This window comes from Paramormyrops kingsleyae, chromosome 3 (genome assembly GCF_048594095.1).
Source record: "Paramormyrops kingsleyae isolate MSU_618 chromosome 3, PKINGS_0.4, whole genome shotgun sequence".
In the NCBI taxonomy this organism is placed as follows: Eukaryota; Metazoa; Chordata; class Actinopteri; order Osteoglossiformes; family Mormyridae; genus Paramormyrops; species Paramormyrops kingsleyae.
Window position 1 is genome coordinate 22079885 of NC_132799.1, and position 26686 is coordinate 22106570.

The window sequence follows — 26686 nt, forward strand, 5'->3', positions numbered from 1 at the left end:
CCACGGTAGTTTGCACCACGTTAGTTCGAATCACCATAGATTGAACTACAATGGTTTCAGAGGTGATTGGTCTGACTCTCATAGCAGGTCGTGTGCAAAAACAGACAAACGTTGTAATATTATTGGTCTGACTTTCACAGCGGGTCGCCTGCAAAAACTCTACAACAGTTGTGCTGATATTACATTATTAATGGTAATTTACCATGTCAGTCATGTAAAAGAAATAATAACATTAAAAACTAAATCAGCAATAGTGCCATAATAATATACTTGTATGAAAAAAATAGAACTACTTGGTATTAGGTTACAATGCATTCACTGACATTAGCTCTATATGTAATTATGTTTATTTCCATTTAATCACACTATAAACACTTATAAACTCCTGGTCCGTCATTGATCACACGGCTTGTTAGTGGTTCAGTGCACATAAAACCAGAAGAAAGTGGTTCAAGAAAGTACCAAAAGTACAGTACTTCAAGGTGTTGGTTTTACTTTTTTTTTTTTAAATTGGTGTTGGTTTTACTGCTGTAACAAAATCATTGTCAAATGACATCACAATGCAAGGCGGGGTATTTTTTTTACTGAATTCAAAAAATGGCTATAGCATCATGTTGGGGCCAAATATGATATTTTATAACAAGTGTTTTGACTTACCATTATATAGATTTGCCTTAAGATTTCTTGCGTGAGCGTGAAAGTCAAATGATGAGTGTCATGTCAGATGTGTGAAAGTTGGCAGCCCGGTCAATGCATGTGTTAAGTGTGTATCCCTGAGTGTCGTGTAAATTGTTGGCTTCTCTCACTGTGCCGCTGTTAGTATTAAACAAATAGTATCTGTTAATGAAGATAATAACATTCATTTAAAAAAAGCTGTCATATCATTTATTAATATGTCTCAACCTTTCAGCGCAATAAATTTTCTTACGCTCTTTTTGTGGGTCTACTGCATTGAAAACATTCTACACCCTGAAGGGTTGTGCCGTTCGTAATATTTATTATGTACCCCAAGCCAGGGGCAGACTGGCAATCTGTGCGTTCTGGAAAAGTCCAGAACGGCCATCTGATCCACGGCCGTCGGCCTGCCTTTCCTCTTAAATGGGAAATCAGCTAACAGCAGATGTCGCTAATACGATCATTTGTCCGGTGAAATCCATCAGTAAAAGGCAACAAAATAGAGCGAATCATAAGTTGCAGCTGCGAGAATAATGGCAAGCCGAAAATGTAAAGAGAAAGGAGGATGGGAAAAGTTAAAAGAAAAGAAAGCCAAGTCTCTCGAAAATGATGCGTCAAAATGTAAAAAGCTCATAGAGCTTTTTGGCTGCAGTTTAACTGCCAGCAGCAGCAGTAATGTAGATCAAAACGCTAAATCACCCAGCAAGAGTGTTGAAGACCAGGTGAAAGTTGAACCTGTTGAGCATCCACAGACTGGTCACAAGGGACAGACAGCAGGGGAAATTTCATGGGAGGAAGAGGTACTGGTAAGTGGCCTCAACATAAAACGACAGGCCTATTCTACATTTATTCTTATAGTCATCCAGTCAGCATCTATTAACTGGACTTAAATGATGATGAAAAATATATTTTATATAAAAAATATAGACGCTCTAAAAATTAATTGTGAGATGGCTGTGATTTTATCTTGTCAGTAGTAAGGCCATCTCTGCAGCTAGACAGAAGACCATGGTATTGAAAGAAACTGGAAAACAAACCATCCACTCCTAACACTCGTGACATGCTAGCAAGTGGGAAAGAGGGCTAAATAAAGCTCTATGTTAAAGCAAAAATTTGGGGAGGGAAAATCTCATTGTTTTCCATTTAAGTGCAATTTGTTTCTGTCTTTCTGTGGTGGGCTATTGTGGAACTGACACTTAACATACAAATCTGGGGTTTGTCTAAAGCTTGATTAGTATTAGCTGGTGGGCCTATTTGGGAGAAAGTCCAGGGCTGTTTTTTAGTCCCAGTCCGCCCCTGCCCCAACCCCCCAAAATAATACATTTGTTTGTTTTTTTGGAACATTTGCTGTTTAGTACACTTGTAATATGATTGTCTGTGGTTACTTTTTAAGCTGTGGTTGGTTTCTGGTCAACTTACATGTTCTTGTCAAAGAAAATTATTTTTCCATATTCCAAAACCTCTTTTTTTTCCAAAAAATAGTTGCCAAAAACTATGTGTGTGCGGGGTCTGTTTTTGCATGAGCACTGTATGCAGTCTGTGACACAATCATAATAATTTTCATCCTTTCTGTTTAAATCACTCCTAGACCAGATTCTGAGAAATTTATGTCATACCATCCTGTATTTGTATATGTTCTACCAACCAGATAACATTTTAAGCCTGGGTCCTACATTTGCCCATGGATTTTTTTTCACTTTGTTTGCAAATTTTTTCAAGATGGCGGTTGTCTTGTGTGAGGTAGGTCATTTGAATAACCAATCAACAAAGTAAGCATTTCAAGTCCCACCCTAAAGTACTGAAGTACCAAAAAAGTTCACTAGTTGGTTTGGTATTTTAGGTACTGGAACTTTTGTTACTGGCACTTGACCAGAAGTCAATGGAAAAGGGAAAGTACCAAAAATACTGTACAAGAAGTATGGTACCTGGTGGGGTAGCGTCTCTCCTGTAAATAATCAACAACGAGCATAGTCTATGATCAGCATCTCAAATTGGTAAAATTACATTTAACATTTAAATTAAATTTGGGATGGCCGGCCGATACCACTTAAAATGATAAATACTTAGTGATGGACAATATGTCAGTTAAAATATTGATATAGGCTGATATTAAAAATCAAGAGGTCTGCATTGAAGTATCAGTTTTGGCCAGTATTTTATCTATATCAATATTCAACACCACAACAGCTAAAGACATAACAACTGCAATAATGGCAATGATTGCGTTGAACAATCTACCATTTTCTGCAGTGGAGGATGAAGGACTTCATTGGCTTATTCACCACTTATAAAAAAAATCATAATTTATAATTTATTATACTACGGGACCGTTGAATGCTTGAATCTGATTGGCTGACGAACGTTCTGAGGTGTGCAATTATTTTCAGGGAAACGCACGGCGAACGTAGTTCCAGGCAGCTCTCTTGACCGTATTACAGTTCCATATCACTTCGCATAGTTAACTTTAATAACGGAAATTAGCATACAGTACCTATACAGCACACAGGACTAACAAAAACAACAACATGACAGACGATTTTCCGAAAGTAAATTTTAATATTTACGGTGAATATGAAACTTTCAACAACTGGGCTGCAGCAGTATTAGACAGTCCAGATGAAAAACAACATAAACAGAAGCGGACATCAAAGGCAGCCAGCAACAACAAAAGACATAAAACGATCAGCGAAGAACAGCTAGACATACTCGAGGGAGAAAAACACGAAGAAAACACCAAAAAAACAACAGCTAATTTGGAACTAGCAAAAGAGTCGTTGGATGAGATGCGGAAGAAATAATCCTACTCACAATAGCGATTTAAGTAGAAAAACCGGACGAATCCCTTGAAATATATCATCTGATCGATGTCTTGAGGTGTGGCAACCGTAGTATAAGCGGAATAATTGACTCCGGACCGTTGAATTATTAGAAAAATAATGCACACCCGAGGTGTACATTATTTTTCTAATAATTCAACGGCCCGTCGTCAATTATTCCTTACTTATAAAATATTGCCAGCAGATTTATCTTTTGTTTTCCACAGAATAAAAAAAATAAAGAAAGAAATGGTCATTTTGGAAATCTGTGCTGGTAGACTCAGCCAATGATGGGCGGTAGCGCCGCTACATGTAGCGAAGCTATTAGTTTAACTACATTTTCTAGTAGCTTGCCTGTAGCGTTGCTGATTTCTGAATAAAATAACTTTCCAGTAGTTACGTTATTTTTTTGATCAAGTAGCGACGTAGTGTCCATAAAAGCTACAATTTCCAGGACATGTCTGAGAAAAACAGAGGTTTCATGCGCAACCTCGTACTCTGCTTCTACTGCCTGTCTAACGAAACACGCATGCATATGGCAGCGTCATGAGATCGGTACTTCAGTTTCAAATTTCTGTCCTGAATGCACTGCTGCTGTCTGTCACGTGACTCCAGCGGCGCCAGGCAAGCAAACAGGCTGACTTCCGCGCGCGCGCGCGCGCACACAGACACACACAGACACACACAGTTTGATGTTTATGTAGGGTGTAGTTCCACCCCCCAGATACTAGATGGCGTCTGTCATCTAATTGTAATTAGATGCAATTAGTAATTATATTAGGTTATGCAGTGCTCCTTGCTCAGTGTTCATGTGTTCTGCACAAGGTAAGGAGTGTTTCTTTTCAGTTAGTGAAAATGTAATATTGTTTTAAGTCTTCCTTTGAAATTATGTTCCCAAGATGTTTTATAAGGCAGTAGCATTGTGTTTTATAACATATTATACTATTCATTGTGTTTTATTTGCAGTAATTCATTGTTTTAATATCGGTTGTAAGTATTGCACTACGGATATGGAGCGGTCGTTAGGAAATCTGCTAAAATGTTCTGGTTATTGAGACTTGGTACAGTGTTTATATAAAAGTCTTTTGAATCCGATTGTAATGTCGAAGGAAAGTGCTGAGTGTTCATGTGTTCTGCACAAGAAATAAACTGCAGAGGCAGCGGACCAACAAGAAAGCGAACGCTCCCGTGTGCCTGGTCGTCCCTTCGTCTCCAGTAAAAAAATACACAACGCAGAGTGGCCGTAAACGCGCCAAAGAGGGAGGACGCAGTCCGGTCGACAGATAAGTGCACGGGACAAACAGGGTTACATCTATGGTGCCGTGACCCGGATCTTGTAAAAAAAAAAAAAAAAAAAAAAAAAAAAAAGCCCACTGTCCGCTTGCGGAGACAAAAGAACTGGGCAACTTAACTTTTGCTTAAGGATCTTGGTATTCTCTTTTTCTTTTTGGGTGAGTTAGATAATACCAATTGATTTGCCTTACCTGTAAAACAGTCAATAGATATGGTATGAAATAGACTACTGCTGTAGGTAAGTGCAGTTCTGCATATTGAAGCTGTATCCAATATTGTATATGATTTCATCCCTTTCGCTGTATTCTTTGTCGTGGTGCTCTGAAACCGGTTTCTTCGTTTTCTTATAGTATTTGGATATTGTATTGTATTTAAAAAATAATATTAAGCGCATATAAAAAGGGGAAGGAAAAAAAAAATATATATATATTTTTTACCTTGGGTATATTTATTTATTTATTTTCTTCCTTTTTTTGTGCATTGCCAGCACTTCAAATTGGTTTTTTCTGTTTTGTTTTATTTAATGTACTTTGTATTTATCTATGCCTGCGTGAGCGCTCAGGCATTACAGCTAATTTTCTCAGCCGTAGTACTCACACAATATTAACATACACACACGCACAACCTCTCTGTAGATTGACCATGGCCAGTGGTGGAACCCCACATGGGTCAGTGCCTTTGAGGCAGCTGTCTGCTCCGGATACTCCATGGCTTTCAGTAAATTGTGGGAGACACCAGGGAAATACTGATGGCGATAGGCCTGATGCTGTAGTGTGTCTGGAGGAGTATGGAGTCCAACAGCCTGTGCTGAGGCCCCATGCAGTTAACCAGCCAGGGCAGCTGGACATGAACCCCCATGGCCTCCCGCCTCAGGTAAACACCTGCAGCAGCCCAAACGACCCTCAGCAAAGTAGTGCAGGACCTCCAATGTATCTAGTTATGCCACAACTGAGCTATGGCCCACCGGTGCATCTTAATGCTCATGGGCCCCATCAGTCCCCAGGCCCAGCCACGCAGCCGGCCTACGCAGATGGCTCGCAAATGCAGTATGGCTCTCAGGGTGTTTACAATACCCCAGTATACTCACCTCCAGCCCGGCGAGACCTCCCAGGGTTCTCAACCTCTGGCACTGTCCCCCATGACTCCCAGACACAGACCCCAGCATGTGGATTTACTCAGACTCACCAAATTAGAAATGTTCAGGTGTTCAGTGGAGGCCCTGACTGCAAGCTCTTAGTTGATGATTGGATAAGGGACATGCAATACCTGTTGCATGCCGGGGGTCTTACGCACAACCTTGCCTTCGCTACAGTGATTCGACACTTGAGTGGGGAAGCCAGGAAGCTAGTTCTCAATTTGCCCGGTCATGAACAAACCTCTGGGAGGGCTTTTGAAGAATTAAGGGCAGAATATGGTGATGTTCAGTCATCACTTGATCCACTTGCTGACTTTTATGAGAGAATGCAAAGACCTGGTGAGACAGCATGCTCATATGCCATTGCACTGGAAGCCATCCTCCGTGCGGTAGAGGACATGCAGTATGGAGGTCACCCATTTGCGGACCGTGATGGGAAACTGTCCAGACAGTTCCTTAGGGGGTTAAATGATGAAGAGTTGTACATGCGTATTGCCCCCATGAAGCCTAGAACGATGAGTTTCCGTGAACTACAGGCGGAACTCAGGCATATAGCAAGAGAATCAAAAAAATCTCATTCTCAGCCAAGATCCAAGAAAACCTTCAGTCAGGTGCAAGTGGCAAACACAGGTTGTGAGCAAAAGGCTAAACAAGAGCCATACAGCAAACAAAGATCTGACCTGGCAGAGTTATCAGCGTTGGTGAAGAAACTGACTTTGACCCAGGAGGAACAGGTTTCGAGGTTGGCGGCATTAGAGTCTAAGCTGGATTCTGGGTTTTCCATGGCACGATTGCAGCACACTGTTACCCCAAAAAGGGCCAGCAAAGCTGATTTGGTCTGTTACCGCTGTGGTACGCCTGGTCATGTGGCCAGGCTATGTCGGGTTGTCCTGCCTCCATTGGATGACATGCAGAGTGGCAGCCAGGTAGGCCAACCGTTAAACTCCTAGAGCCCGTGGTAGCAGGGGCACCTACGGGCAGGGAGTGCAGCCCCAACCCAAATTTGAATCGTCTACAGCAGAAAAATACTCCACTGGTAGGCCCAAGTAATGAGAGTGAAGTGATGGTAAACGGTTGGACTTGTAAAGCTCTTATTGATACTGGTTCACAAGTGACGACAATCACAGACGAGTTCTGGTATAGACACCCAGAACTGTGTTGTCAAACACCAAAACCATCAGATATTCCTATAGAGGGGGCAGGAGGCCAGCAAGTCCCACATTTGGGTGTTCTTCACATTGACCTATCATTTCTAGAGAAGACTTACAAAGGCGTACCTGTGTTTATCGTGCCGGTCTGTGAATATAGGGCAACAGTTCCCTTATTAATAGGGACAAATGTGATTCGTGCATCAAGGGATGAACTGAAATCCAGGTTGGGTGTGCATTACTTGTCCACCGTGAAACTAACTTACCCTGAATGGTATTCTGCTCTTGTACAAGTGGAGAGGGTTGGCTGTGGTTATGGTCTCGGCAAGGTGGGACCCGTGAGGTATGCCAGTGGTCGAGCAAAGGTCATTCCTGCTGGGGGAGAAGCCAATGTGACGTGTCAAGTCATGGGAGACCCTGGACAAGAGGATTACACCGCCTTGGTGGAAGGTCTGCCATCTAATAAGCTCCCTGAGGGTCTGGTTGTTGCTCGGGTTCTGGCAAATGTAGAGAGAGGCTGTGTCCCTGTTCGAGTAATGAACCTGTTAAGGAAGCCATTGAAAATCAAGCCTAAAACTCGGCTTGCGGAAGTGTTCCTTGTAGTGAAGGTGGCAGAAGGTGTATTTGAAGAGCCTGGTCAGCAGCAGGGATGTCTGCAGGGCACTCAGAAACCTCAAACCCAACTACATCATGTTTCCCCAGTTGCAGACCAGGCCCATGCCCAACAAACCGAGCAGGACATTTTCTCTCTTTTGAACGTGAGAGATGCTTGTTTTGAAACAGAAGACCAGCGCTTGCAGCTGATAAGCCTTATACAGCACAATACTGAGGTGTTCTCCAAACATTCTCTTGATTATGGACACACTACAACTGTTAAACATGAGATTCCCCTGGTTGACCCCAAGCCATTCCGCCTGCCACACAGAAAAATCCCACCCTCACAGTACTCAGCGGTGAGGAAGGCCATTGCAGAGATGGAGGAGTCAGGTGTTATACGTCCAAGCAAAAGTGCATATGCCTCACCGATTGTAGTCGTTACAAAGAAAGATGGCTCATTAAGAATATGTATGGACTATAGGAAATTGAATTCCTGTTGCACTCGTGACGCATTTCCCCTCCCAAGGGTGGAAGATGCTCTAGAGGCTCTTGGTCAGGCTAAATATTTCTCCACACTGGATCTGACATGTGGGTATTGGCAGGTAGAAGTGGCGGAGACTGACAAACATAAAACAGCTTTTAGCACACCCATGGGTTTATTTGAGGCCAACCGTATGCCTTTTGGCCTTCAGAATGCACCTTCCACTTTTCAAAGATTGATGACCTGCTGTTTTGGTGACATGAATTTTGAGAGTTTGCTTATTTACTTAGACGACATCATAATTTTCTCCAAGACGTTTGAGGAGCACCTCAGGCGGCTGCAGTTGGTGTTTGACAGGTTACGGGAGCATGGGCTCAAGCTGAAGCCTCAAAAGTGTCACTTACTCAGGAAGGAAGTGAGGTACCTGGGTCATGTAGTTTCCGCCGAGGGCATCTGTACTGACCCAGAAAAGATTAGTAAGGTGGCAAGTTGGAAAAGGCCGGCCAACCGACGAGAGGTATTGCAATTTCTGGGTTTTGCAGGATACTATCGGCGGTTCATTGACGGGTATGCATCTATTGCGGCTCCACTCTACCGGCTGACCTCTGGGGACCCCAGTAAAAGGTATAGAGGCAGGAAACGCCCAGTAACTAAACAGTTGCCATTCAGCTGGGATGATGAAGCTGAGAACGCCTTCCAGACTTTGAAAGTTAAACTCACCACAGCCCCAGTACTTGGCTATGCAGACTACAACCTACCCTTCGTGCTACAAATTGATGCGTCACTGGGAGGTCTTGGCGCGGTGCTAGCTCAACTACAGGGTGGTGAAGAACGTGTCATTGCATATGCTAGCCGTGGTCTGAGCCCTGCTGAAACGCGTTACCCTGCGCATAAATTGGAGTTTCTGGCCCTTAAATGGGCAGTCACCGAAAAGTTCTATGATTACTTGTACGGACACAGTTTCTCAGTTCAAACAGACAACAACCGTTAAAATATGTGATGAGAACGGCAAAACTAGATGCAACAGGGCAGCGTTGGGTGTCCCAGCTCTCAATGTTTCATTTTGACATCCGTTACAGGCGGGGAAGGTGTAATACCAATGCTGATGCCCTTTCGCGTATGTCGTCTAAGGATGTCTCAGAAGCTCTACGGACCCTGCCACATCAAGTCACTCTTCCTTCACGGACACAGAGAGCCGTAGGACAGGAAAACCCTGGTGAGGCTTTGGAATGTGCAGATGTCCATCTGGCGGAACTCAGGAGGTATGACGCGATGGAGGTTTCCTGTACTCCGGCAGTAAGACGAGACCAGTTTCATGGAGTTGGAAGTGATGCCCTCCCAGCAATCTCAAAGCATGAGCTGAGGGCGAGCCAGAAGAATGACCCTGCCATTGGGCGCCTGCTATATTATATATCTAGGAACACCAAACCTAGGCAAGCAGGGCGAGGTCAGGGGAGTAAGCAGGAATGGCTGCTCTTGAAGGAATGGAACAAGCTGGTCGTGAAGGATGACATTTTGTATCGGCAGGTGAAGGACAACCAGCGAGGTTCCATTGAGCAACTAGTGTTGCCTGAGAAATTTCGTAACCATGTAAAGTCTGCCCTTCATGATGATTCAGGACATTTTGGCATGGAACGCACACTGGCACTGATCAGGGAGAGGTTTTTCTGGCCCCGTATGTTCTCAGACGTCAAGGCCTGGTGCGAGCAATGTGAAAGGTGCTGCTTGAGGAAAACTACTACAGCTGGCCTTCGGGCTCCGCTTGTTAGCGTCAACACCAGTGCTCCGATGGAGCTCATTTGCATTGATTTTTTGACCCTGGAGAAATCTAAGGGGGGTTTTGAGAATGTTTTAGTTGTTACAGACCATTTTTCTCGTTTTGCACAGGCGTACCCAACAAAAGATCAGAAGGCGGTTACGGTGGCGAGGGTGCTATGGAGAAACTTTCTCTGCAGGTTTGGATTCCCTGCAAAGTTGCATGCTGATCAGGGACGAAATTTTGAGAGTGGGGTGGTGAAGGAGTTGTGCAGGTTAACGGGGACTGCAAAGTCACATACTTCTCCGTACCACCCTCAGGGGAATGGTACCACAGAACGGTTTAACCGTACCCTGATGAATATGTTGGGTACGTTGCCCCCGCATCTGAAGTCCAACTGGCATGAGCATGTTGATGCATTGACCCATGCTTATAATTGCACGCGCCATGACTCTACTGGCTACACGCCTTATTTCCTGATGTTTGGCAGGCACCCTCGTTTGCCCATTGACCTTGTTTTCGGGCTGTCAGCGGAGATTGAGCCCTGCGAACATGCTGACTATGCTAAAGTGTTGCAGGACAGCCTCACTCATGCTTGCGAGCAGGCCAGGCTATTTTCCTGCCATTCTAAGGGCCTGCAGAAGAAATACTATGATTTGAAGGCTAGAGAGCGGCAGTTCGCTCCGGGTGACCGTGTTTTAGTCAAAGTTTGCCACACGGAAACTAGACAGAAGCTGGGTGACCGCTGGGAGCCTCAGCCTTACCTGGTTATTAAGAAACAGCCTGGAATACCGGTGTATGTGGTCCGTTCTGAGGATGGCGAGAAAGAGCGGGTGATTCATCAGAATCTCATGACCCAGTGTATGTTCCTCCCTTTAGAACAGCAGTGCGTGCTGGGAAGGGGCTCAGTTGGTGAGGGTGTGTGTGATGCTGAGGAGACTGACACAGAGGAAGAGGATGGAAAAGATGCGCTGAGCTTCTCTGGAGGGGAAGAGGAGGGCACAGTTGAAAGAAGGGGAAGTTTTGCTTTTGATTCTTGCACAGATGTGGCAACCATGAGAGTGGGAGAGGCCGTGCACTCCTTGGACGATGGGGAGGAGGACTGTACACCACTTGATGCTTTTGTGGAACAACAGGACATGTCACAACAGCTCTCCACAGAGGTCTCAAAGTTCAGTCACAATAGAGGTGCCCCCCGACGGAATCCCACAAGGAACAGGCAACCTCCATCCAAACTGTCCTATGCCATACATGTGGCAGATTTGAAGACCGATCAAGAGAAGGTTGAGAGGGGACGAAGAATTTGGCACTTAGCCAGAGCAAAAAAAAAAAAAAAGCCATACACTCAGAACTAACACATACAGTCGCTCACACAGCCTTTCCAATGACCTAAGGGTACTCGGGCACTCAGGTCAAGTTAGCCTCTAGGTTATGTTTTTGCAGATGGCAAGGATGCCGTCATGTAAAGTGGGGAAGGATGTAGGGTGTAGTTCCACCCCCCAGATACTAGATGGCGTCTGTCATCTAATTGTAATTAGATGCAATTAGTAATTATATTAGGTTATGCAGTGCTCCTTGCTCAGTGTTCATGTGTTCTGCACAAGGTAAGGAGTGTTTCTTTTCAGTTAGTGAAAATGTAATATTGTTTTAAGTCTTCCTTTGAAATTATGTTCCCAAGATGTTTTATAAGGCAGTAGCATTGTGTTTTATAACATATTATACTATTCATTGTGTTTTATTTGCAGTAATTCATTGTTTTAATATCGGTTGTAAGTATTGTACTACGGATATGGAGCGGTCGTTAGGAAATCTGCTAAAATGTTCTGGTTATTGAGACTTGGTACAGTGTTTATATAAAAGTCTTTTGAATCCGATTGTAATGTCGAAGGAAAGTGCTGAGTGTTCATGTGTTCTGCACAAGAAATAAACTGCAGAGGCAGCGGACCAACAAGAAAGCGAACGCTCCCGTGTGCCTGGTCGTCCCTTCGTCTCCAGTAAAAAAATACACAACGCAGAGTGGCCGTAAACGCGCCAAAGAGGGAGGACGCAGTCCGGTCGACAGATAAGTGCACGGGACAAACAGGGTTACATTTACAATAAAGTATTAAATTAGTGGGCTGCCGAACCATTCTCGCAATAATTAAACAGCAGAGATAGTTCGGGGTTTAATCATCAGTTGGCGTTTATTACACCCGTACTACTATAACCCACACACTCGCACTGCCCACCGTGCACAAGCGATTACTGAACTATTTACAAGATGGCATCAGTCTAACATGCCGCGCTGCCCGCCGGTACCTCCGCGCTACAGTATTTATTTATTTATAGACTTTGCCCAAATTCTGTCCTGGGTTTTAACTAATTACTAAATAAAAAACACTTAAAACTAATGAAAATGAATCCAGCTTTATCAATTTGATGATGCATCCAGCTTAATTATTAAAAAGTATAGATACAACACAGGGGTCCCAACAAGTGCAGCCTGTGAAAGACTGTTTAGAGTAGGAAAGGATATTTTCAGACCAAAGAAAAACCACCTTTCTGATGCAACTTTTGAAATGCTTCTCTTGTGCCGTGTAAACAAACACTTGTTAGAAAAATAAGAGCCCAGCCATGCACCATTACCCCTCTACCTCTCGCCTGCCCCTCCCCTTCCATCCTTCCCCCAGCACTAAAACATGTAATTCAGGACTTTGATTCTCATTTTAGTTTGGACCAGTTCATTTGCTGTTGTCTCAGTGATCACTCTCTGAGCCATGTTTATTAATCATGGTGTTGCATGTCGTTAGTTTCTTAAACACAAAGTTCATTTGTAACTTCAGCCGACTTGTTTAATTGGGGTCTGAAGAAGTTTACTCATTAAGAGAGGCCCTGAGGAAATAAGATGGCTGTTAATATGGTTTTTCTTTTCCCTAGAAATTTTTAATTAATTTAAACCTATAGCCATGTCTTGCCCATAGAACACTACACAGTAGCTTTCATTTGGTACTAAATAGTTTGTTTACTAGAGTACTGGTTTACCTGGTAGTAGGCCAATAACTTTTTTTTGTTTTATTCCCAAAAGTAAGCTTTTATTTATGTCTCGATGCTTCACATAAAGCAATGTCTACACTGTGTTAAATCATGGGTTGTTCTTTAATAAATGTCTTAAACGTGTATCTGACTGTCATTTTGCACTGATCTGGCATTAGGTTGGTACAACGTGAAGTAGCTTCTGATGTATTAAGCTACTTTTGCCATATTTGTGTAACTTTGCTTGCTATATTTTTATGGGTTGTAGCTTTTGTGTAGTGAAGCTTAATTTATTGTTGAGTAACTGATAGCTTAGCTCACTACACTTTACAAGTAGCTTGCCCAACACTGGACTCAGCCTTGAGTTTCATTGCCAGCAACCATAAGAGTTAGTATGCAAGAAATGAATTGCCTACCCTACTGAGGGCTTATAAAACTAAACGATAGATAGATAGATAGATAGATAGATAGATAGATAGATAGATAGATATTGAAATAAAATGGTCAAAAACTAAAAAATAAAGAAACAAAAAAAAAACTGAAAACAATAAAATAAAAACTAATTTTAAAAATAGAACCAAAATTGCCTTGTCTCATATGCAGCATCCTCCCTGGCTGATGGTGGAATGTAAAAGATAATGACAACAACATCCTACACAGTAAAGAAATTTGCTGTTTCATAGTTACATGCTAAAGATTGTGCCATTGAAGTACTGATTTTAGTTCTGTCAAAGTTATAGTTCTTTGAATGAACTGTCAAATCACAAGTTTGATTTTTAATTTTACTATAAGCAGTTCAGCTTAAACCAGTTATTTTGTTCAATTACTTACCATCACCTGCTGCATTTAGTTTAGCTGTATGGGAATAGAAGGATATCAGTCACCATCTACTAATTCTTTACACTGTGCACATTCCTTTCAAAATCAATAACAACTTCATGTAAACAAAATACATTCTGAAAATTTAAAACAATCATGCCAAGGCATTGTTGAATTCTGGAATCTGATTTATCATAAGGGCCTTGATTAATTATCTAAAAACACACATGTTGTGCTCACCAGGCAAATCACAGTAATGAATTAATATGCTATTATAATCTTTAATTCTAACTAATGTTATTTTCAATTACAGATATAGGACACAATTTACAATACAAAGCAATTGCAACAAAGGACAAACACTAGATGGAGGATTTTCCAGTTTCTTTTAACATTTACAAGCTAAGTAAGCACTTAAGCTACTGATATTCTATGGTAAGATTTTACAAGCCAAAAATGAAAGATATTATCCACATGGGATAATCATAGTGTTGCCTAAACAAAAAAATGTAATAGATGGCATCAAGTATGATAGTTTGTAAAAAGTGTTTTGACTTTGCCATAAGATTTCTTGCATTAGCATGAGAGTCAAAAAGCGTGAGTGTCATGCCAGGTGAGTGAGAGGTGGCAACCCTGGCAATATTCATTATCTACGCCCCTCCAATAATATTTTGTTTTTTGGAATGTTTGTTGTTTAATACGCTTGTAATCAGATTGCTTGTGGTTGCTTTTTAAGATGTTGCTGGTTAACTTGTTCTTCTCAAATGAAATTATTTTTCTTTATAAAGGTAAGATTTGGTAAACTTTTGTCCAAAAATAGTTGACAAAAACATGGGGGGTATTATATTGCCAATATGGTAATTAGCCAAGCACAGAAGCCTTTCAATTTTAAAGTAGTTTATAAAACCTGAAGCACCTCATAGTGTTCCCCTGACATGGATTAGGTGGTCACCCTAACTTTATCACAAACTTTTCTGAACTTTATTGTCATGGGTTTGAGAATTAAATACCAAACTTCTAACTAATGACTGGCTTTTAGGCTTAGCAATGGGCAATTTTGAATTAACAATGGTGGCTAATGTTAAATTATCGGCGGAAGAAAGTAGTTCTATTAATAAATGCATTTTTGGCTTTGTAAACATGAAAATAATGTCTTTAGGTACAAACATTTGTGTATTACAGTTGTGTAGTAACCATGGTATAAGCGGCTTAATGCTCTCCAAGTTTTGCATTAAAAGTCTTTAAATGCATTCTCCTGTGCAATAGATGTTTTTTCACCTCTGTGGCTATCAGTTTAAAAATGTACAATGCATGTTTCTCTTGCATTAACCCTCACTTAAAATGTTGTCCATGCAAGCAACTTGACTGCATTACTATGGACTTTTAATAACACATAAGGATCCTCGCTAAAAGTTCCTAAATGAAGAAACCAGTCCGGCAGGTCTTTTACCTTTGCATTCCAAAGGTGGACCTTTGTCTTTCCACACCAGCTTTCCATCCTCTTCTTCACACACAGACATTCTGGAAGTCCCACTCTTTCTTACATAGCCTTCCATACAACCATATTCTATCACACAGCCTTTTGGGTACCTCAGTGATTTATCAAACTGCCTTGCATTCACTTTTAATGGTGGCGGTGGGCAACTGGCTGAAGAGAGAAAGAACATATATGTTAGAAATCATAATTAGGCTTTAAACTGTATACACTTGCCAAAGTCGGTCTTAAGGACTAATAATTCAAATGCTCTGTATTTCTAAAATGCTGACAGGGTCAGTGCATGAGTCTCTCTGTCAAGCATGGAGGAGGTAATGTCATGGCAATCCATGGCAGCTTTAACCATGAAGATTCCATAAGGATTACAGCTGATTAGGTAGTCCTCCATTCTCCAGTAAAATAATGACCCACAACATACCTCAAAATTATGCAAGAACTATTTAATGAAGAGGGAACTGAATTCAAACTAATGTTTCCTATGACATTCTTCTACACACATGAATATGTAGCCAACTCCAACTTCACAGCTCCAACTGCACTATTAAGTTTGTGGATGAAATAGTTGTGTTGGGCCTCAAACAAGGAAAAGGCTTACCTTGAAAAAGCTGACCTCCTGACATCATAGTGCCAGGTTAAAGGCCTCGCACTTAACAACAGCAAAATAAAGGAACTGATCATACTTAAACAGGGAACAGCAGGGGAGCTGCTCTCTCCATCAGCAGGACAAAAAGCTATAGCTTTCTCCAATATCGGTGTTATTAACTTTGTAAGGGTCCAGTGATCTAAATCATTCATAGTTCTTTATCTACAAAGCAAGCTAAAATGGTCAACCATTTAGTGATGCTATGCCCGGTACTGAGACTTTGAACTGTAAATCAAGTAATTGCCCTAGATCACAGGGGGCTCCACTTATTGGCCACACCCATTTCCCCAGCTGACCAACAGTTTTCTGGGATTACTCCTCTATTGCATTGACCAAGGTGGGTTGGACAGATGTGAGATATTTTACTTCCTGAGAGTTCAAGCATTTATTCTTGTGATTACTTCTCTAATGCCTATTTGGATTCTGTTTGCTCTCTGTGGTTTTGACCCAGACTTTGGACTTTGATTGTCCTCTTTCAGAATAAAGCGTCTCCATTGGAATGTGGTCTGTATTTGTGTCTTCGTTCACATTCCTCACACTGATGTCGTTGCATTACCATTTATTGCTATAAAATGGATAGGTGGTTCTAGACCCTAGTTAGGAGGGCTTAAGTGCCCTTATTTTTTGTCTCAGTGTTGCCACCTTAGTGATCTGTTGCTAAATGTAGTGATTTTGTTTAAAAAAAAAAGAAAAGGAAAAAAATGACGATTAGCTAGTTTTGTGAATTTTTGGATAAACATTAGCTACTTTTCATAGAAGAGCAACGCCAATACTGCCCTGTGACTGAGTGGGACACCACACTCTGTGCTGTGGAGTGGACTTCCCAAAAGCTGATGATCTTATATAATATTGAACGAACAAGTATATCACTAGAAGCACCGAGCACCTGTCATTATGACCGCAACGATCAAAAAAAACAACAACTTTGCACTCGATCAAACTCCAGGACCCTCCTTTCATGACTTTTCCTAGATTTGTGCGTTGTATCACCCAGTACCCTAAAATTTTCAAAGTCACACTGGTACAAGCCAGTTTAAAGCTATTTTGCTCGTACTGCCATTCTCTTCTCTTCCAGCAGATGGCGCAAGGATCATCTATACGTGTGTGTGTATGTGTGTGTCTGTGTGCATGCGCAAATGATTACTAACTTAATTTAATAAACTGTGACCTGTGGATTTTTGTTTCATGCAGGTCTACATGAGCTTAACTCTTTTCTCTAATTTATGTGTAAATATGTAACTAATCATTACAATCACATCATGACATCCCAGCAAACACAGAACATTCAGGGACGTTCCTAGACCATTCTCTAAAGGTCACATTTTGTGGAACCTTAGTGTCACGTGCGTGCAGGCAGGCGAGCGGGGAAGCAGGCGAGTAGAGCCGGTAATACGCACAAACGGGGTTTTATTGAGGGATCCGGGCAGACATCGAACATCAAACATGACAATACAATGACAGGACTGGGGAATACTGACTGAGACACGGACTAAATACTCAAGACAGGCTGAACTGAACAAGCAATAGGTGATCCCAATCAGGAAATAACACGAGGTAACGAGGGGGGTGTGGCACACACGAGGATCGGACGAGCTGGGCGTGACACTTAGGAGAACCGTTTCCAATTTTGGTGTCATGCAGGGCATCCCCTCCTGCTGAGAATTATATGTAGTTGTGCAGAAATGTTATCAATGCATGCACAGATGCAGGACACAGTACCCTTGCTGAGGCCACGTGGATGTGTAGGTATGCAGGAATCCACTGGTGCTGTAGAACTAAAGAGCTGTCAGAAGCTGCATGGTGCACTCAAGGCAAAATTCCAGTGTGTTTCTCTTTTACATTTATCCTGCATCAGACCAAGGAGGCTCATTATTTCACCCTAGGCCAGCCTGTGGTTCCCTATAAACTGTTCATTACTGAGGTGGTCCAAGCAGGTCATAGCCACCTCCAAAAAGGCATTTAGACAAGCAACTTGGCTACCTGGACGGTGCTGTATGAAATGTCATCTTCAGTTGACTTGCACAATTCTCTGCCATTGCTGTTTGTGAGGGGTAATTCACTTTCCCAATTCAAAGGATGTTACTGAACACAAAACAAGGTTGATTGGTCAGCTCATTATGTAGCCTGGCAAGGTTATTCAGAATTTATGAAAGATGCCGCACTCCATTCATCAATTGGATTTGGAATTAACTTGGCCACACCCTGTAAGATGTCAAATTTGAAAAATTTCAATTTAAAGCAATTGAATACAATCATGAATGTTATTTAATTACATAATAGATTTACTTCCAAGATGAGAGATGTTTACATTGACCTCCATGTGCATATATTTATTGCTTTTGCATATTTAACTGTTGATGTGAGAAGATGACAGTTCAATAATTTATTCTATAGGCGACACTTCAATTGTGGCATGTGAAAAGCACATGTGAAATGTCTGCATGAGAAAAGCACAGACTGTCAATAACAGGACATTCGATTCCACTTATGTCAGTGGTGAAATATAAATCAAACCATTGCCACATCACACACGTGAAAATGAACAATATAACCCTTAATCAGAAACCTAGCAAAACATGTGAAAACGCATAGACAGATTTCCAAATTAAATTAACTGATTAGTCGCAAATGTACAAATAGGCTGAAAACGTGATGGGGCCCTTTTGTAGAAAGAAACCATGGACAGCAGCCAGAGAAAAAGGAAGCATCAGTTCTCCAAGGGAGAGATCCAAGAATTGATGGAGGACGTGGCTGCCCACAAAGCCCAAAAGCCCAAGACTGATCCTGCCTAGCAAAGCAAAAGGTGAGACAGCAGACCAACAGAACTGTTGGAGGGTAGTCACAGGCTGATCCTCTCACCCCAGAGGAACAGCAGGTCCAAGCCATACTAGGGCCTGCTGTAACCAAGGGACTGTCTGGAGGGGTAGATGAGTGTGCAGGAAAATTTTCATCTACCCCACCCCAACTTGCCCCTGCAGTGCATCACCATCTCCAGGGCCCTCTCACTCCATGCACACCCAAAGAACAGCAAGCAGTAGTTCAGTGAGGAACTACTGTAACCGCATTTGAAATGGAGAGGCTGTACCTTTCCAAAGAACAGCTACAGCAGAGTAAGAGCTGCCACCAGGGGCTGCTGCAGCAGAGGGAGAGGCAGCACCAGGAGCTGGTCCTGCTTGCGAAGGCCAAAATGGATATCTCACTATTATGCGCCCTCGGGGTAACATCTATGAATGGAGGGACATCAATAACATTTAAGTGGTGGACAGTAGGAGATGCATCCCAAACAGATAATCCATACACACACGCACACACACATACTCAGTTCTACAGTTGGGGAGTAAAGAAAGGACTTTTATTTCACTGGAAATACTCAGCCGAGGATTAACTAAACACAAAACACAAAAAAAAAAGAGGGACTGGACCTTCCTTAACAAGTGTCAAAAGGTTATCTAACTTGAAAAATAAAATAAAGAAAAGAACACCTAACTAGTCTAAGCATTACTTGTGAAAACATAAAGGGGCGGTTTCCCAGACAGATTAAAGCTAGTCCTAGATTTAAACAGCCTTTTAATGCAGACTAACAGAAATCTGCTTTCTCAGTCAAGGTATAAAAACAGTACTAGACTAAGCCTATTCCTGAATTAACTAAACTTGTTTCTGAAGGAAGATTAGAGCTAATCCAGGAATAAATTGAGGTTTAAATAAAATCTCCCAGCAGACATGTTTAACTTCAGATTAATGTTGTTTGCTGAAGAAGACACATAGATTACTTAGAGTATGTCAATGATGATCAACAAATATCACCTGCTAGACAAATTCGTGTTGACAGAAGTGATCCACTGCAAATTTTGATGAAATCAGTTTTCGAGATAATATTTGAATGCCGTGTAGATCATTTCTCTTTTGGAACCCAGTTTTTCATCTTTTACCCAAAGAGGACATTTACATTTACAGCATTTGGCAGACGCCCTTAGCCAGAGCGACTTACATAAGTGCTTTAAGACTCTACAATGAATTGTTCCCGATACTAGCTCAAACCAAGGCTATGAATACCATCGATCTAATACTCTGTTGGGAAAGTGCAATTTTTTTTATTTTATTTTTTTTTTTATAAAAGGAAAAAAACAGAGTATAATGCCAGAAGTGCTATTTCAGGTATTTCTGGAAAAGGTGTGTTTTAAGTCATCTTTTGAAGACATTCAGTGACTCAGCTGTTCGGACATCTAGAGGGAGTTCATTCCACCAACTTGGTGCCAGAACAGAGAAGAACCGAGAGGTGTGTCTTCCTTGTGCCTTGAGGGGTGGTGGGACCAGTCGAGCAGTGCTGGAGGATCGGAGAGATCGTGGTGCAGTGCGGGGTGTGATGAGGTCTTTTAGGTAGGATGGAGCCAGATCATTTTTGGCTTTGTATGCGAGCATCAGTGTTTTGAATCTGATGCGGGCAGCCACAGGAAGCCAGTGTAGGGAGCGCAGCAAAGGAGTGGTGTGGGAGAACTTGAGAAGGTTGAAAACAAGTCGAGCGGCTGCATTCTGAATCAGTTGGAGGGGACGAATGACGCTCAGTGGTAAACCCGCTAGAAGCGAGTTGCAGTAGTCAAGGCGGGAGATGACGAGGGACTGAACGAGTATCTGGGTAGCCTGTGTGGAAAGAAATGGATGTATCCTTCTGATATTAAACAGGAGAAACCGACAAGAGCGGGAAACGTTGGCGATATGTGAGGAAAAGGACAGACGATTGTCCATGGTAACCACAAGGTTGCAAGCAGTAACTGAAGGACGGATCAGGGAGTTGTCGAGGAAGATCGCAAGGTCCAGGAGGGGAGATGAGTCAGCGGGGATGTACAGCAGTTCCGTTTTACTAGGGTTGAGTTTCAGTTGGTGAGCAGTCATCCAACATGAGATATCTGTTAGACATGCAGATATCTTAGTGGAGACATGAGTGTCTGAAGGAGGGAAGGAGAGGATGAGTTGAGTGTCATCTGCATAGCAGTGGTAAGAGAAGCCATGAGAGGATATGACCTCACCAAGAGATTTGGTATAGAGGGAGAACAGGAGCGGGCCAAGAACCGAGCCCTGAGGGACACCGGTGAAGAGACTACGTGGGGTAGATGTGAGTCCTTTCCATGTCACTCGGTATGATCGGCCTTCGCGGTAGGATGCAAGCCATCGCCAAGCCAAACCACCAATGCCAAGACTCCTAAGGATATACAGGAGAGTCTTGTGGTTAACCGTGTCAAATGCTGCTGATAGGTCAAGAAGGATGAGGACGGATGACAGTTTGGCTGACCTAGCAGCATGCAGCTTCTCAGTGACTGCTAAGAGGGCAGTCTCTGTGGAGTGAGCTGCTTTGAAGCCAGACTGATTAGGATCCTGGAGGTTGTTCTGAGAGAGGTAAAGAGAGAGCTGGTTGTAGACTGTGCGTTCGAGGATTTTTGAAAGGAAGGAAAGAAGCGATACTGGTCGGTAGTTGCAAGTGTCCGAGGGATTTAGAGTAGGTTTTTTCAAGATGGGAATGACCCTGGCTATTTTGAATGCTGTTGGTACATGACCGGAAGTTATGGAGCCATTAATGATAGTGGTGATGAAGGGGAGAAGGTCGAGAGAGATTGTCTGGAGCAATGTGGAAGGGATTGGATCCAGTGGGCAGGTGGTAGAGTTGGAAGATGAGATGACTTTCATGATCTCATCAGCCGTAAGACTGGAAAACTGGGTCAGTGAGGGGGAAGGGAAATCCTGGGTGTGTAGTATAGTGGATGGGGAGGGAGTGAATGTCTGGCAGATTTCGCCAATCATTTCGTCTAAGAAGTTGGCAAAGTCTTCAGCAGTCAGGGAGGATGGAGCAGGAGGAGTTGGAGGGTTGAGTAGTGATGAAAAGATATAATGGAGTTTACGGGGATCATGTGAGGATAGCTCTAGTTTTTCCTCATAAAAGGCAGTTTTAGCTGCAGTCACATCCGAAGAGAATTTGGATAGCAGAGTACGGTAGGAAGACAGATCTGCATCAAGTTTAGATTTCTTCCATGTCCTCTCTGCTACCCGCAATTCTCTTCGGTTGTTGCGTAATGCAGCTGAAAGCCAAGGAGCAGGGCGAGTTTTCCTGGGGTTAAAAGACAGTGGGCAGAGGTGATCCATGGATGTGGAAAGTGAGGAGAGGAGAGTATCAGTTGCAGGCTCCAGTGCAAGGGAGGAAAAGGAGTTAAGGTCAGGAAGGTAGGACAGGGTGCAAGAAGCAACAGATGAAGGAGAGACAGAGTGGAGGTTTGGTCTAGTGACGGCCTGTTCCAGTTAGTCTGCAGGTGCTCATAACTTTACGTTTTTGGCATGTGGCACCTTTCACAGAGAAACTGGGGATTTATGTGGGGTTCGTGAACCAACAGTGTGTAAAGTCATTCACAGAGTATGCAAGGCCATTTGTAAGGAAGAGGATTAGGGCCACCATGAAAATATTATTTGAATTCTGACTTTAATCTCAGAATTCTGACTTTTTTTCTAAATTCTGAGATTAAAGTCAGAATACTGAGATTAAAGTCAGAATTCAAATAATATTTTCATGGTGGCCCTAATTTTCTTCCGTACATTTGTGTATTAAATTTCCCAGATGCTGCAATCCAAGTTAATTACAAGGTACAATTCTATGAATATAGTAACTTTCCAGGAATCATAGGCTGAACCCATATTCCCATAAAACGTCCGTCTACCCCAGATGCTGAGGAATTCAATCGAAAGAACTGGTTTTCCATTAATGTCCAAGGTGTATGCACTCCCCAGTTACAGTTTTTGAGCATTGTTGGAAAGGTGCCACTCATGATTCCCAGATTTTACTTAACTCATCACTGTATGCTCAGTTTGAAAGAGGAGATCATAATGGAATATTGCTTGGTGATAGTGAGTATGCTCAAAGGAATTTTTTGTTTACACCATACTTGCATGCAATTTCACCTGAGCAAAGGTGCTACATCCAAGATCATATGTGCACTAGGGGTCTAGTGGAGCGCATGTTTGGAAGAATTGTTTTCAGTGCCTTTAGAAAACACTTCGATTCACGCCAAGAATGTGCAACAGCTCTTCTTCATAACTACCTGAAACAGCATGGATGTCCAGACCCTCCAATACTAGAAGATGACAATCCAGATGTACCTTCAATTACAACAAACCACAGACTTGCATAGAGAGGCTTTTGCATTGTGCCACTTTAAATAGCTTTTTTTGACATTATTTACCTTTTCATTGTTCCGCTGGAATATACATTTTCATGTCATGGGCAAATTTGGAGACAATTTCCCCACAGGGGTCAATAAAGTATCAATTATTATTATTAATTAATGTATTCTGAAAAGTGTATTTTTGTCTGGTATATACAAGAAAGCCATTCAATATGATGTAATAAATATTTTTTAATTTATTGCTGGTATAATGAGAAAGTTGCATCCCACTCTCCATCTTCATTTCTAGTTCTACTTGGAGTATTTTCATTTTCATAGAAATTTAGGCTATTGTAAGTCCACTCCATGTTTTATAGGCAACCTCAGTTTGGTTGAATCAGACTAGCACTGGTGGTTTTAAATTAATCCTGATTGCTTTAGTTCAAGACTCCATTGTCCAGGTGTTAGTAATCTCTAAGTAGTCTGTATTTCAGAAGGCTTTTATTAGGAACTGATTAGCAATTCTAGATTAAGGCCTACTCTTGGCCTAATTTAAACCCTGTCTGGGAAACTGCTCCAATATACAGGAGGTTGCGCTCACCCCTTTACATAGGGTGTCTAAACATAGCCTATGTGACCTATGTGATGAGAGTATAGGTGCACCCGTTTCCCTGTCCAACCCTCACAACCAAATTACCGTAAAAGAACAAGTTGGGACAAACGGGCACATGACAGACGGCAGACAGCAGGAAAAAGCTGTCCTGTTCCTGTGGTTCCAGGACAAGATGCAAGACGGCAGCTCCTCCTCTCTAGCACAATGGTTGGCCAATGGAGATGCACGACATCATCGGATGAATGTGACGGTTGGCCGACGGAAGTGCCAACTGATGATTAAACCCCGAACTATCTCTGCTATTTAATTATTGTGAGAATGGTTCGGCAGCCTACTAATTCAGTACTTTATTGTAAATATTAAACTGTGTGTGTGTGCGCGCACGTAAGTCAGCCTGTTTGCTTGCCTGGCGCCGCTGGAGTCACATGATAGCCGGGAACGGCAATCGAGAGCAGCAGCGCTTACACAGACAGCAGCAGTGCATTCAGGACAGAAATTTGAAACTGAAGTACCGATCTCATGACGCTGCCATACGCATGCGTGTTTCGTTAGACAGGCAGTAGAAGCAGAGTACGAGGTTGCGCATGAACATGCTTTATTTCTGTCTGATTGTTGCGTTTCAAAATCATACTGCAGAGGAAACCTCTGCTTTTCTCAGACATGTCCTGGAAATAGTCGCTTTTATGAACGCTACGTCGCTACTTGATCAAAAAAATAACGTAACTACTGGAAAGTCATTTGATTCAGAAAATGTAAACTAATAGCTTCACTACATGTAGCGGCGGTACCGCCCATCACTGTTTAGGACTAGGATCATATTTTTACAGTGGAACTTTAGGTATGATTTAAAATATCGTCCCAGTTTATCAATATCCACCCTACGTTTAGCCTGCAGTGTAGATTTTCTTTTTCTTTTTGCAACAAAGGCCTATGACGATGATCATGGAAATCATAATATTTATGAAGTTCATAATTCATAAATTCAATGTGGCTACTGCTATTGTTATTGTAATTATTGCTACATTGTCCACCAAAGGGCGTTCATGTGTTTCCTGCCATCTGTTACAGCGGATCTCTGTGTCTCTTTAATAAGACAGCAGGCAAAAATTCAAATAAATAATTCTACTTCCTTATTTTAAAGCCAAATTGCAATTCTGCACAGTTTTTTGAATTTTCTGAATTGAATTTGATTATCAAGGTCATTCTCAAGTCAGTTCTGAATGGTGCACAACCCTGTTTTGTACTCAAATGGCATACAGGTGTTACAACAAAGAGCCCCTTTTGCGCTAATTCATAGTCTACATTACAGTTTCATATTGCAGTATTGACCTCTGATTATATCATCTGCATTACTACATTGTCCAAATAAGAGTGTTAGTGTGTTTTTGTCATCTATTTTACACGATCTATGTGTCTCCATGACTGAACGAGAGGCAAAAATTCAAATAAAGAGTGACATAGAAAATAAAGAGTGGGTCTGAGTACTCGTGAATCTACTAGAAAGATAAACTACTTTAGTTACGAAGGATTTTGGGAAACACTCACTAATTAATGACAGATCTTAAGTGCTAGATAATGAACCATTTAGGAAGCTTTCAGGGAACCCACCCCTGCATTGTTGGCTCCTCCTCTCTATTAATTTAAATTTGGTTGTTTTGACCGTCACCATTATATGACACATCTTTCTTGTGGTTTGTTGTTCTGCGCTGTGAGACAAAAAATAAGAAAGATATTCTGTTGCTTTTAACTTTTTCTGAGTGATAATTTTATATGTAAATATAGCCGAAACCAGCAGCTGTTGTCTTTAAATTATATGTACAGCGATTTTGTCAGACAATGTGCTGATTATAAAATCTGTCATGATCCGCTCCGTCCGCTCCTGATGTGTGCCACGCCCACCTCGTTACCTCGTGTTCAGCCCTGATTGTGATCACCTGAGTCCTGTTATGTTTAGCTTGTCTTTTGTATTTAGTCCGCGTCTGAGTACGTTACCCCAGATCCGTCATTGATGTTTGTTGGTGTCTTTGTTGGTGGTCCTGTCCACCCGAATAAACCCCGTTTGCCTGCATTCTCGGCTTGCCTTGCCTGCTTCCCGGCTCGCTCGCTCGCCCAATACGACAAAATCAAGGGTAGCTTTTCAGAAAACTAAGTAGTTATCTAGTACTTAAGATTGATCATTAATTAGCACGTGTTTCCAGAAACCCTTCTTAAATAAAGGAATTTGTAATCTTGCTCGTAGATTGACGAGTGTTCCAGCCCACTCAATATTTTCTACAGCATTCTTTATTTGACCTTTTGCCTGCTGTCCTGTCACAGACACAAATAAAATTCAAGTTCAAATTTATATAATATAAGGTAGTAGAATTTAAAATGGAATTAATTTCACATACATAATGTAAGTGCAGTTTCAACAATACAGCTTAATGTGAATTACACAGCATGTTAACATACTGTAAATAGCATACACTGATACCCCCATGTGATCATGAATATTTATGACAACAAAAAATACCCTTCTGCCATGCCCCCGTGTTGGAGCACCTGCCAGAAAAGTCTGTGCAAGTCACTGTTATACAGAATGCCACATTTGAAGTGTAGTCTAAATAATAAATAATTTAAATGTCATTTTGTATCCCCTGGAGGACGAGCACTTCATGCAGTCATACAAGTAACCCCAGCACAACCCTATCCATCTGGCAATCCAGCAACACTCACAAAAAAGCTACTGCAGACTCTTCCCAAATGGTAACACACATAAGCAGTTAACTATGCAAAAGCAATAAACCTACGAACATGGATAATCGCTTAGTGAGCTGACATGAACTAAATGTATATTGTTAGAATAGGTAAAAAATATTACACATTTTTTATCTTAGAATCATGCAAATATATAATTTACTCACTAGTGTGTGTGTGTGTGTGTGTGTGTGTGTGTGTGTGTGTGTGTGTGTGTGTGTGTATATATATATATATATATATATATATATATATATATATATATATATATATATATATATATATATAAGGTCAAAATATATTTCTATTATCTTGGAAGTAAATC

At 41.8% G+C, this 26686-nt stretch overlaps 1 long non-coding RNA gene across 1 annotated transcript in view; it reads right to left on the minus strand.

Annotated features, from left to right (window-relative positions):
* LOC140588208 (uncharacterized) overlaps positions 1–26686 on the minus strand; it is a 63601-nt gene that overhangs the window by 24911 nt on the left and 12004 nt on the right. Inside the window, exons 2-3 of the long non-coding RNA XR_011989534.1 lie at positions 15183–15380; positions 13745–13768 (exon numbers count right to left, since the gene is read on the minus strand). This is a non-coding gene — a long non-coding RNA (uncharacterized lncRNA). The remainder of the gene's footprint in view (positions 1–13744; positions 13769–15182; positions 15381–26686) is intronic.